Here is a 13,935-nt window from a genome sequence, read left to right on the forward strand (position 1 = left end):
TTTAGTTGTTGCAGAAAGAATAAAGGACTCAAAATTTGAAAAATCAAATAACCTCTTATTCCAGATAAATTTTAAAATTAAATTAAATTTGAAGTAAAGCCGTTAAGGTTAAATTGAAGTTTTCTTTTCAAATACAAATTGCATTCTATTCTCTATGATAATTTAAATAGAAAAATTAATTTTAAAATAATTTTTGTTTCATGTTTTAAATTATATTTTTGATTGTATGTTTTAGTTTTTATGAATTATAAAATGATGGATATTTGTGTTGACAAAAAATAAGAGATTATTATTTACTAAATATGCGTCTTTTACACTTTAAAAAAAATTGGCAAATGGTATAAATTTTTTCCAAATTTATTCCTTTTAACAAAACTTAAGTTTAAAAAAATATTTTTTATCTTCAGAATAAAGAATGGGTCTCTTTATATATTTTTAGATTTACATGTGTTAAATTTTTTGAATTATAATGTAATGTAAGTGAATTGCTTTTAAATTCAAAATATTCATAGATTAAAAGAACATTAATAGTTTTATAAAGAACTTTATCTGGCACTTGGCCAGATAAAGTTCATTAAAGTAATAAATTTGCCAAAGAATTATAATACTTTTGCATGAAGCTAGTAACTTTTGAAATATTTCATTGTAGATAATTGTGGTGATTGGTACAATAGTGTAATATCACTTTATCCTAAATAATAATTTAAATTTTCTAAACGAAAATACTAATATTGTTTATGTCTAATAATAACATTTTATATATAATCCTAAATTATAACTATCTTTATTCAGTATTGGTACGCAATTACTATATTCTTGTATATATGCAATAGCAACAACCATATTTCTATTCCGAACCTTTAACTAACTTATGTAGGAGGAGAAAATGTTACGTGAATTCCAGTACATTTATTAGGTATGGAAACAAATGTTAGTTGCAGAGGAACTTATCAAACATAACAGCATTTACATTTTAGTATCTTTAAGAAAAGGCCATAATCTGGAGAGAAATATTCCTTAGTGGATACAAAATATGATTTGAGCAATAGATTAAGAGCTTACAACAGACGTACTGAGCTCTTAAAATACTGGAAGGAATAGTTGAAAGCCATAATTGCAGGCGGGATATTTCGTAGTCATTATCTGCCGTCTACTAAGATATCGATTCCTTCCTATGAGAATTATGGTAGGTTCAATACTAGGAACAATTAGTAACCAACATTTGTATTGAAGTAATCAAAGTGTAAATGATAATTAAAAGCCTCATCATAACGAGTGCAATATAACTCATTAACAAATCTAGTCATTTAGGATTTTAACACATAGGAAGCAAGTAACGATGATATTGTAACCATTTGTCAAAATGTAATTGCCCTCCAATTTATGTATGGGTATCGAGTAAGCCAACAGTCATAACAGAATCCTTGTAAACTGATGTGACATGCGTGATGTGAGATCTGAAATGAAATGCTTTTATGAAATGATGAATGTCATTCCATATATACAGAGAAGTTCCCGTGGACATACTATAATAAATTATTGAATAAACGTTAAAGATTGGAATTTGCCATAGTTTGCGTCTGATAAGAGAAGTTTAATATTAGTTAGCTTGTTTCTATAAGGGCTCATTTTAGTTAATGGAAGATTGGTTTTTCAAATCATATTAAGAATGTTTAATTGATTTTAAATGAAATTTTTGATCAAGCCATAGTATACACTCTTTTCCATTTTTAATGAAATCATAATTTTATTGTCGCTTCAAGGCAGTGTCTTGCCATTCGAAAAATTTCAAATATTTGCCTCAAAATGTATTAGGATAACATAATATTAAATTATGGCAATATATTGTTAAAAGATATATTAGCAAGAAAATTTGTGAATATTGTTTTACGCTCCTTATGTTCAACACTATAATTCACTGTTTTTCATCTCGTTGATCACCGCATTTAATTATTTAATAACTGCGGAAATATCGAAGTAACTATTTAAATTTTGCAACATTTTGTCAGTGTTATCATAACTATGAATTCTATATCTCTTATAATTTTGGATCGGAATTCTTATACCTTTAAATTTATTTGTGTTTTCTAATCAGATGGTATCTAAAATTTTGCATATCAACTAATTTATTTTTTCTCCAATTAGTATTTACTACAATGCGGATTTTATGTATCATAATATTCTTGAATAATTTCGACACGTTCAAAAAAAGCCGGGAAAAATGTAGCAATTATTTTCAATCTTAAAGTGCAGTGCATGCGAAATCATATTCATTGAAAAATTTTAAATTGCATTATAAATATTTACAAATTAAAGCCTCAAGTTTCTTTTTTACGTAAACTTCTACAATGTGGCGCGTATTGTGTTTAGATTCGTCGTATAGTGAAGAAAATAGATAATGCATTTTAAACTTCTTTCCACTGAATGATTGGAGCAAAATTTTTTTACAAATTAATAATTTTGTGATTACGAACATACTATGTTGAATTAAAATTTATAGAGTCTATTCTTTCATGGATTTCATTCAAAATTTGTCGGCGACAATAATTTTAAGGCAAAACTCACATGCTAAAATCAATCCATCTAACATTTTATATTTATATTGTGAGTGAATACTTTTGCACATCTGAGAATAGATATAACTACCAATACACGATCAATCTGATGATTTGGCTTAAAATTTAATACATACTGATGAAAGAACATTCCTGATTTTATCAATCAAGATCTTCGTTTTTTTCCTGCCATTTAGGACTTTACGCCTCACCATACCTCCGTTTCTAGAGATCACGTGGTCCCATTCCGGTTTGATGTAAGTGGACTTTATTTTTAAAAAATTACATTGCAATCAATTGGAAAGAAACTAATACAAACGACAAAATACGAATATATATAACATAACAAAAATGGTAAAAACTAAAATGAAAAGTATCTGGAGTACGATAAAACTGGATGAATGAACCTGGTGATGTACAGTATGAGTGAAAATAAAAATAAAAAAATAATAAAAAAATAGATACCTGAGAAGGCTTAAGGATATATTATGAATAAAATCACAGGAATATTAAAATATTACACGTAAAAAGTAATGGGTTTAATCTAATTGGAATAATTCCTCATGATCAATTAGGAATTTAATCATGTTTATGATTAATTTTTTGGAAATGAATTATTAAAGACTTTTTTGTACTACAGACTTTCTATCGAAGATGAGGGTTTTCTGAGGTGCCATCAAAACAATCAAATGGATATATGCAGACATCAACGGATGGATTTCGTCCCAAATTTGATAGAGACATACAATTTTAGTCATAGGAATTGCATACTAAATTTTTGCCATGTGTGAGAGATTTTAGTTATGTACAGAATACCCATAATTGAAGTTTTTCTCTTCATAGTTAATTAAATAAGTAACCAATTATCGGTAAAATTTAAAACTTTACAAAGGATAAAAAAATCATTTATCAAAAAAAAAAAAAAAATATTTATGAATGAAACCACCAGAGGGCGAACTATCGTGAAAGCCCCATAAAACTTACTCATAATAAAGTTCTTGCCATAATGTAATAGATTTTATTAAAAATTTTAAACATTTACAGAGAGAGTGTAAATTTTCTTGCCACTTGCAATGGCCTTCAGTATTAACAAATCGCATCTTAAATCATTTTATCATTATATTGAATATCAAAAGCTCTATGGAAACTTCGAATTTCGAAGGAATTCTCAATAGGTTTCGATCAACTCTTAGACTGTGAAAAATGATAACGAAATTAGAAGAAACGACACCATTGCCTATATTCAGAGCTTTAAAATTTCAGACCAGAATGGGGGTCCATAACAAGATGATCGTAAATGACTCTAAGGTTTATAACAGATACTGTATCATTGAGGGGAAGGGATGAATACTGGTTTTTCAAGGTAATATGCCGTCTAAAGGTCATATTTAGAAATAGTTCTCCTTTATTCATTTGCTATTTTCTCTATGGCTTTATTAAATCATTCAAAAAATATAACTTTTCTTATGAATAATTACAGTTTTAAGAGCTATAAATAGAGGAATTTAAATTATGGACTTCATACAATTATGTTGCAAGTAAATACATAATGATTTTATCTTTATAGTGAAAACTATACATCTTCGAAATTCCTGATCTTTTTTTTATTAAATAGGAAAAATTCATATTTAAATTTCTCTGTGTAGAGTTTAAAGTATTGGAAACAAAAACTTCAAAATATTCTTTTTTTAAATATTATATTTCAGAACAACAAATGTCAAAACAGAATTTTAAATAGAAACAGAACGAAAGAAAAGCAACAAAGTGGTGTACCATTGGAACAAAACGTATAGAATCGAAAGCAGCACAATGAAAATGCAGGTTTGTATTTGGCAGCTGAGATGCTGTTTTCAAATTCCAAGTACCAAAAACTGTTTTGAATTCAGGAAACAATTTTCTTGTTTCAAATATAAGGAAAACATATGCAGTATTTATCTTACATCAAGTCTTCGAATATGTATTGGAAGCGAACAAAACTATAGAAAATAAACAAGGCTCGATATTTTTAGTCAATAAAAAAGTAATTTATTGAAAATCCAAAAACAGCGGGGCAATTTTGTCAGTAATTTTCATTTAAACTTTATTTGGAATTAAAATATCATTGAAAACTAAGTTTCGAAAATATTAAAATGCTGTGTTGTTATAATCTTCCATCCTTCCAATTTCTAAAACGTTAAAACATTATAAAGTGAGTAAAACTTACAAAAAGGAAAAGATAAAAAAAAAGGTTTACTAAAACATACGTATTGAAATCATTCCAATTTTATTATACGGAAATTAAATTAGCCAAGGGTAGAGAAATATTTCTTGCATGTTTCATTTCAGATGCATGCAATTAAATACGAGGGAAAGTCAAACAATAAAGGGACTTTTACAATTTCTCTTTTCAGTTTGGTAACACTGCTAGTATTTAGCCCTGAATTAGAGTAGTCGGCAACACTTCTACGCAACATGTCACTCTTATTCCCGAGTTGGACGTTGGAGTGTAGCAAACCGTTAAATATGACAGCTCCATTGTCGATCCGCATCAAGGGAGAAATGAGGGCAGTGATTCTCATTTTGTTTGCGGAAGGTGTTAAACATGCGGAAATTATTCGTAGAATGCAAGCGCAGCATGGTAAGAACTGTTCATCGCGAAGTCCGATCTACGAATGGATAGAGCGCTTCAATTAAGAAAGAATTTGTGACGACGAAAGATCGGACAGGTCATCGACGTCAACCACTGAGGACAATTTGATAGCCGTGGAGGGTATGGCGATGGCGAAAAGAATAGAACAGAAAACAGCGAAAAAGTATCATCCTGCAACAAGATAACGTTCCACCAAATTCCACTCAATGAACGGCCGAAACAAGAAAGGAGTGAGATTCGAAGTGCTGGAACATCCACCATACAGTCTAGACATAACTCCAAGCGATTTCTATATGTTTGGACCAATTAAGAAAAGGATAAGGGGAAGAATATTTGAAACTTACGAAGAAGTCATTGATGCTGTATGAAATTGATTGCAGATACAACAGAAAACTTTTTTTCCCCGCGAATCAAAAAAAATTGTGAAACGTCTGGAAAGTGAGTTAAAGTCCAGGGTAATTTTGTAGCAAAATAATGTATGTTTCAATTTTCTGTCATTAGAATATATGCACCTTTTCTCAAATGCCCATTTACTTTTTGACTCTCCCTTCTATTTATATTCATTCTAATTAATTAGTTTTATTCAACCCAAATACGTTGATAAATCAGCATCAAATTATATAATCTTAATCGCTTATTATCCGCTAAACAAAGCCAATAAAAATGCAAATCAACGGGAATAGTCTCCTCAAAATATTCTCGAATATTCTCTAATAAATGTACATAAACATACTTGAGTTTTATTAACCTCATACTCAATTATTATATGGCAATACAGGGTGCGGCAGAAAAAGCCGGGGAAACAATTTTTAATATAACTTGATTAAAATTAAGTAAATTAACAAAATATAACAAATAATAATGAGTAGACTGTTACTAATAAATAAATTTGATTTCTTTCAAAGTGGCCATCTTTTGTAGTGATGCAGAGGCGGAAACGCTTATTGAAATTTTCAGCAATGGCCCTCAAGTCTTCTACCTTTAATTTATCCCATTTCTGCCGAAAACCATTGCTTTAGAGTCCAACCTTTTGTACGGCTTAGCGCAAGCTCTAGACTCCGAAATGGACCATTCACTGTAATCATAGGATTGATATTCGGCGTGTATTGTACTCACTCACCAGATGATATCACGTTTGGAAAATGTGCCTTGCACCACTCTTCTGACTTTATAGCCTTGTGAGCTAGTGCGGAGTCTTGTTGAAACTCCCATTTTACATTGCAAAAGTGCGTTTTGGTCCATGGAAATACAACAGCTTCATTGTCCCTTTGGTATATTTTTTCACTTATTTTAATGCCCTCATCCACAAAAACCAGAGGAGTTTTTGCGCTTGCCCAAATTCCTCGCCAGACCATGTCCGACTTTGAATATTTGCGATGTTCAGCAATTGCTGAAGTGTTTGGAGCGTCTACAGATTAGATCCTATAGTTCTAGGAGTTACGAGCTTTTAGACTGTAAAATGCTTCTCATTAGTGAAAAGGAATCGCTCTCAGTTCAGACTTGCGGCCCGTATCAAAAGTTTTCGGCGTCTTTGGAGCCTCATGAGTTTGTTTTCTTCAGTGAGAAGCTGAACATTTTGAAACTTGTAAGGTTTCAGTCCAAGATCTGTTTTTGCCATTTGTTGCACTGATCGGCCCCTTATTCCCAGTTCACGAGCGATCTTTATCATGGAGATCCTCGAATTTCATTGAACACACTTTTTGATAACCTTACGGCTATTGAAAGTGTTCACCATACATTTTCGTTTATTTTCTGGACTTTGACCAACATTGCCAAGCTTTTTGAAACGATTGATTGCATCAGACACTGTTTGGTGAGGCATATTAAGAAAAGTATCAACTTTATACTATCGTTTTCCTTGCTTAAACAACTCTAAAATAGCATATGTTTTGCTTGACATTGTAAAAAAAGCAAAAAACAATTCGTAAATTAAAAGATACATTATAAAATATGTTATAATTGAAGTGGTAGACAAAAAGAAGTGAACAAAAATTAAAAAGAAATTAATTAACTTCTATTCTATTCTTTGCCGAGTTTTTTTTTTTTTTTTTTTTTTTTTTTTGCCGCACCCTGCATTATTATCGCTGATATCAATATTATTATCATCGGTCGAGCCCTACAGGGCAAGGAGGGCACACAACCTTCCCAAGCAGCGAACCAGCGGGACATGCACTCAGGATATATAGGAATAGGATAGGATACATTGATATATGGAGAGCAATTTTATTGAATATCTAAGAATTCCTCGTATAACATTTGATAATTTTTACTCGTCCCTTCATCTTTTATGATGAGGTTACCTTTAATTGATCCTTCACGTAAATGTTTCGCAACCTTTAACATTTGTAATAAAATTTATTAAGCAGTCTGGAAAAATTATAATTTTATTAAGAACCTAAAAATTCAACACTTAACATTTGAAATATTTTAAATCGTTCTTTTACTTTTAATGATACGGTTAATGATTAATTTTACTGATAACGTGACATTCAGTTACATAGAAACGAACATCATTAATATGCAGTAATAAAGATTTTCATCAATAAAGATTGTATCCCTACCAAGAAGTATATATTCTTTTTTAATTCTTTATTTTTCATTTTAAAAATATATACATTTGAATAGAAATATATCAACTCAACATTATTATAAGATATATTAAATTTTGTTGAAGTGAACTGTCAATATTAATAGCAACGTACTTAGTCAAAACCATTTTTTCAGCACTTTTTATTTCGTAAATGTTTAAAAATATTGCTTAAATATAAATAATTTAAATTTAAAACTTATGTGATATAATTATCGTCTGACAGTGTAATAATTTATTAAGAAAGTAAGTTTCATTTCAACTCAATGTTTATTTTATAGATTAAAATTACAAAATATTTCTGAATTGTCGGAAATTATTATTATTTTTTATTTAAAATGTCGTAAAATGGAATTTAAATGAAGTAATATTATATGAAGACATATTAATCAAAATAAGGAATTTACGATTTCTCACTATCATGACATAAAATATTAAAAAAGGTTAATAATTTCATTTGGATTTTTTTGACTAATTCAAATGTCATTTTAGTCATTTTCAAAATTACAATTATGTATATTATTATACATGTATGCACAATCTTAAAGGATTGTAAAAAAAAATGTATGAAATGCGCATACAGAAATTAAACATTTCAGTTTTGCAAATCGTCTTACCCGAATTCGGTAGTCAAAAGTTGGAACAGGAACTTACCTAAAAATAGAAGAAAAAATTACTTATAAATATAATCAAACACATTTACAAACAGCATTCTAATTCTATGTAAAATACAAAGAAATTTAATAGTAATCTTATGTTTAATTTAACGATATAATAATTAAAGTAATCCGTCTGCGGAAAAATTAATAAGCACATTCATTAAAATGACTTTTGAAAAAGAATATATTTATTTCGCATGTTTCAAATGCCTTCCTACTCCTTTTAAAAAAGCAATTATTTTATTCCCAATTCATTTATGTACATATTACTCAAAGATATAGCTATAATCAAGATAATTATCTCGTATGTTCATTATATAACCATGTTCAAGGCACGAAGTGGTTGATCCATATCTAATTTCTGTATTAAGAAATTTAAATAGAAAACTGTGTATAAAAGTTTTTTCTATCTTGATCATCTACATTTTTTTGTGTTGTTTTTTTCGTTTTATAATACAATGTAATAGTTTGGCAAATAAGTAGATATATCTTCCTTTAGAATTCTTTTCTCAATAAATATAGACAATAAAAACAAGGAAATAAATTTTTCAAAATCTTGAATTAAAATCTGAATTAGCCTTTAGATTTGAAAGGAAAACATGATTGTGAATTCTTTGTCTTGAAGACGTTGAAAGCGGGAAATGCTTATATTATTTTGAATACATTGGTTTCTTTAGTATATCTTATTCAAATGCATTCCAAATCTACAGAGCACTAGTGGGAATTTGCGTGGTAATTCTGGAAAGATGGCAATCTCTTACTAATGGAAAGTATGATTGGACGTCGAAACTTCAGACTGATTTTGTTAAAACATCTATCTAAATGTACATTCCGCAGGCAATCAAGCTTAGGATTTTTTTTTTAAATTCTTGAATAAAATGTACTTATACTTGGGAACAGTAAGTAACATCCCTGTATTTTATGTGAATAAATGTATCCACTCAGAGTGTATTTTATGTGAATTTACTCTAGAATCATTAGTTGAGCTTGTTCAAAAACTCCCATCTAAGCTATGCTACAATGAATTTTATTATTTGAATCCAAATGTGAAATGTGTTTTTCACCCAAAATTTTATATTTCACATATTATTCAATTTCTTCATTGTTGCAAGATTAACAAGACCGTAATTTCTCAACAACAAAAAGTAAATAAATAAATCCTAAAGATAAAGTATTCCGTTTTCTCTTGATCAAAATCTCATTCATCAGCTTACATCGTGTTATTCTAAAATAAAAGAAAACAATTATATGTAAATAATACAAATCTAAAAGACTTATATGACTGTCATCGAAATCAAGATGTTTTACTTTTAATCGAATTTAGTAGCAGAAAATTAAAAGCTGAAACTTTTCTTTTATTACCTGTCAAATTTATATATATAATTTTTTTAAAGACTCTTGAAATTTTAATTTCAATTTATTTCATCGTGGAAGGCATAATTTTCATACAAATAATAAGCGATGCGTCAGTCCACATCGCAACACAAGAGCAAAAGAGACCGAATTTTTCCCTTCAGTGATTTTACAATGAGATTTTGATAGAGATTTCTTTTAAACGTGTAGACTTAGGAAAGAGAATCTTAAGTATCATAAAAGAATATTATAAGCATTAAGGATTTCTATCCTTAAACGTAAGAAAATTCTGAAATCGGCCGTTTTATAGAGCGCATGTAGAATTAATTAAATAAAAAAATGAAAAAATGTGTCAGGAAATAAGAGAACATTTTAGAATCTAGCTAAATTAAGATTTTTAAAAAATTAGGAAATTAATTAGGATTTAAATTTTATATATATATAACATTATTTTGGTTGAAGCAGAGTACAGGTTTAAAGACATAGACAAGACGTTGTATTTTTAATTCTCTTTAATATCCATCTCGGGAAAGCAATTTATTTACAAGCAGATGCAGCGCGGCACAAAAGCAACATAGCAAGTCTTATATCAAAGCATCTTATATATCTTACAACAAAGGAAAGTCTTATATAACATAGGATTTCCGGCCACACGTAGATGGAATACATGTTTTGACCTCTGATAAGGGAAATAAAGTATTACTTTCGTTTCATACGTAGTACTGAAGACGCATTAGTTTTACAGAGGAATTAATTAAACCGAAAGTGGAATTGGATCACGAAATAAGAGAATATTTTTAGAATGAAGTTACTATGGGCTAAATTAAGATAAAATCTTGGAAATTAATTAAATTGAAATTAGAATTAAAATATCATATATATATATATATATATTCTAAAGGAGGATTCAGGTGTATTTCTGAATTTGCCATTCTTGCAAATAATATTCTATGCTCCCTTCTTTTTGACCAAATGAGAAAAAATTCAGCATTCAACTACCATAAATCTGTACCATCCTGGTACATTAGGCTACTTGGACGAAAAGAAGTTATTTTCCATGGCCAAAAAAAAAAATCCTAAAGATCGCTTCTTAAATATTATTATAATCAAAAACCCATTTCCCAACTTACGTTTTATAATCTACAAATAATAGAGACCACATACATCAAATTCAAAAATCCAAGACAGCTTTATCGAAATCAGAAAGTTTGCTTTTTGCATTATTGGTCAAATTTACTATCAAGCGATTAAATGCAATATAAATAATAAAAATAAAAATCATCTTTTTTATGTGAAATAAATATATATTAGGATGGGGAAAAAAATATTATGTGAAAAAAAAGAATTAAGATGGCAAAAAAAAAAGGGAGATTCTAGCTACCCGTAAGCTTTTATATCCGAACTTTAACCGGATAGAATTCTTTCAGACCTCCTTTCATCCGAGTGGCCTAATGTCCTCGGAATATAAGAGTTTATGACAGTTGAATATCGATTTTATCTATTTGGTCGAAGGGGAAAGAAGTTTCAAAGGAAATGTCTTGCTAGGAAATAAATAAATGGCAGCCATCAAACTTCAGATAAGAATTGGTTCTGTTGAACTCTAAACCTACTATAGAGAACATCATTTTGTACTTTTTCAGATTATTTTGAATTTGTTTATTATAAAACAGCTAGAATGATTTATTTAATTTCAAAACTATTTTTTTGAAAATATTGTATATGGGCTCTTTATAAAACTGTAAAGCAAAGAATAAATTTTCCTGAAGAAATATCTTATTCATGAATAAGATTTTTAATAAGACATTTTATTCAGTGAATTTAATGGATTTATTTATCTTTTCCGTTATTTTGTAGTCATCCTAAACAAAATAATAGATTTGTATCTACTTGAAATACATTAAACAATATAAGAAAAATAATAAATTAATAGAAAAAGTAATTTATGCTGTAGTATTTATTTTAATTTGTTATTATTTGTTATTTAAAATGAATATTGTAATATCAATCATAATATAAAAATATTAAAAACGAATATTAAAACAAACTGGAAATTGCATAAGTAATTTATGAAATATTTAATTCCATTTCTTTTGCTTGCCATAATTTGTTTCCTTTTTTTATAATTTCGAATAAAGTACATTAAACTATTTCCATCGGAAAGTTTGTTGTTTCAACATATTTCCGAATAATAATTCTTAATTTTTAAAATTTGTTTGTTAAAATTTTTGTCACCCAAACGATTTTTTAACTTATAAAAACAAATGAATGAGTCATCAGCAGAAGTATTATTATGACAATAAAATACTTTCTAAAAAGTAATATTGAAAAAATTATTTGCTAAATATGCATCTCTCGAAATGTGTATAAACAAATAAAACACATAAATAACATCAACCTACATATAGTTTTATGTTCTTATAAATAACATGGATTTCAAATTAAGTACATGGAATTTTTTAAATGAAACATTTTCTCATAGAATATTATACTATTGCTACAACGGAGTGAACAAATTAATGCTTTGAAAAATTATCAAACACAAAATTTAGAGCATATCATCCAAACGGAAAATAAACAAGCAATATGATAAATATTTGTTAAAAAACATTAGAAATATCTCACGTGGTATAATTTTCAAGATTAATCGTTAAGCTTTATAAAATTTGACAGACAGAATCATTGATGAAAAAAATATCATAATAGTTTTCATAAATTGCATTCCAAAATTAGCTTAAATGTTAAAAAAGTTCTTTAATCTTATTATGCATTAAACCAAATGTATAAATTATTCATTGATAATAGTTCGCAATTATTTCAATTATGAATATAACCATTTTTGGGCCTATTAAAATAATTAATAATAGCAGGATATGTGAGTAAAGTTTTGTTTGAAAATCTTACATTAACGTTTTATAAGGGAGTCTGAAAATTCAATTAGAAACCTCAACTATGTGAAATAATATCCAAAATAATTTGTAATTTATATAAATTACAAATTACAAAATTTTACCTTAAAGGAAAAGAGCGTGTTTACCTGATTGTTTAGTCTTTTCTCTGAATATGTGTTTATGAAAAATTCTCTCCTAAATTACTATAATTTGCGTGATAAAATGTATTTATTACAGGTTAAAAATTTCAAGATACAAATAATTAATTTACAAAAATTGATTTTAATCTTTAAATGAAGAAATTAAAAATGGTCGCTCTTTAATACAGAAATGATTGCAATAACTAAATCACTTAAAAGCAATGAAAAACAAAAACTAGCGCAAGTCACCCAAAGGAAAAAATAAGTATTGAAAGATAGTTTTTTTCAATAAAATCGTATCTAACTGATTTCAACATTATTCTTGAAATTCTATTAAGTATATGAAAAAATTCAAATGAAAAAAAAATTCTAGCATGAAAAATAATATGAGAACAATTTATGGAAATTTTATTTAAAAATATCTAATCACATGGCTAAGAGTACATTAAGCTTATACGTATTAAGGAGCGTATTTTAAATACTAACGTGTAACAATTTACAAATTATCAGGAATTTCCAAAAACTTTACAAACTTTATTCTGAATATCTAGAATACGGAGTGATGTCAATATATATAATTATATGTATACATGCATACTATTCAAACTAATGTATTCAGGTATATAATTATTCAAACTGATGTTTTCATGTATGCTATTCAAATAACACACATGTATCTATTTTATTGACGAAATGAAATTATCATATTGGGCATATCCTTTTCATAGCTTTACCAACAGAACAATTATAAGAATAAGCAAATATATTTCTATACGTTATGATTGAAATATATTCGGTAAAATTATAAAAAAAGATATTAATTGCTCTTTAGAAAATCAATTGAAAAAAAATTAAGTATATTAAAAAAAGTATATAAAATTAAATAAGAATTAAGTATATGAAAATAATTTCAAGTATAGGAAAAATAATCACAAAAAAATCCCTATATGAGAAAGATAATCTTACTGTAATTGTTGATTTTATAACATTGTATATATTATAATTAACAAGTTTATCTTAAATTATACATTTGAAACAAATTTAATGTTTGCCTAATTATCTCTAACTACATGTTATTTTTCAAACATACTTCTTTTTTAATGGAACATTATCTTACTAATGCC

The 13,935-nt window shown here is 27.7% G+C and overlaps 1 protein-coding gene across 4 annotated transcripts in view; it reads right to left on the minus strand.

Annotated features, from left to right (window-relative positions):
• The window catches only part of LOC129957213 (high affinity cAMP-specific and IBMX-insensitive 3',5'-cyclic phosphodiesterase 8B-like), a 517,725-nt gene that overhangs the window by 324,620 nt on the left and 179,170 nt on the right, over window positions 1-13,935 (minus strand). The window lies entirely within an intron of this gene.

This window comes from Argiope bruennichi, chromosome 2 (genome assembly GCF_947563725.1).
Source record: "Argiope bruennichi chromosome 2, qqArgBrue1.1, whole genome shotgun sequence".
Lineage (NCBI taxonomy): Eukaryota > Metazoa > Arthropoda > Arachnida > Araneae > Araneidae > Argiope > Argiope bruennichi.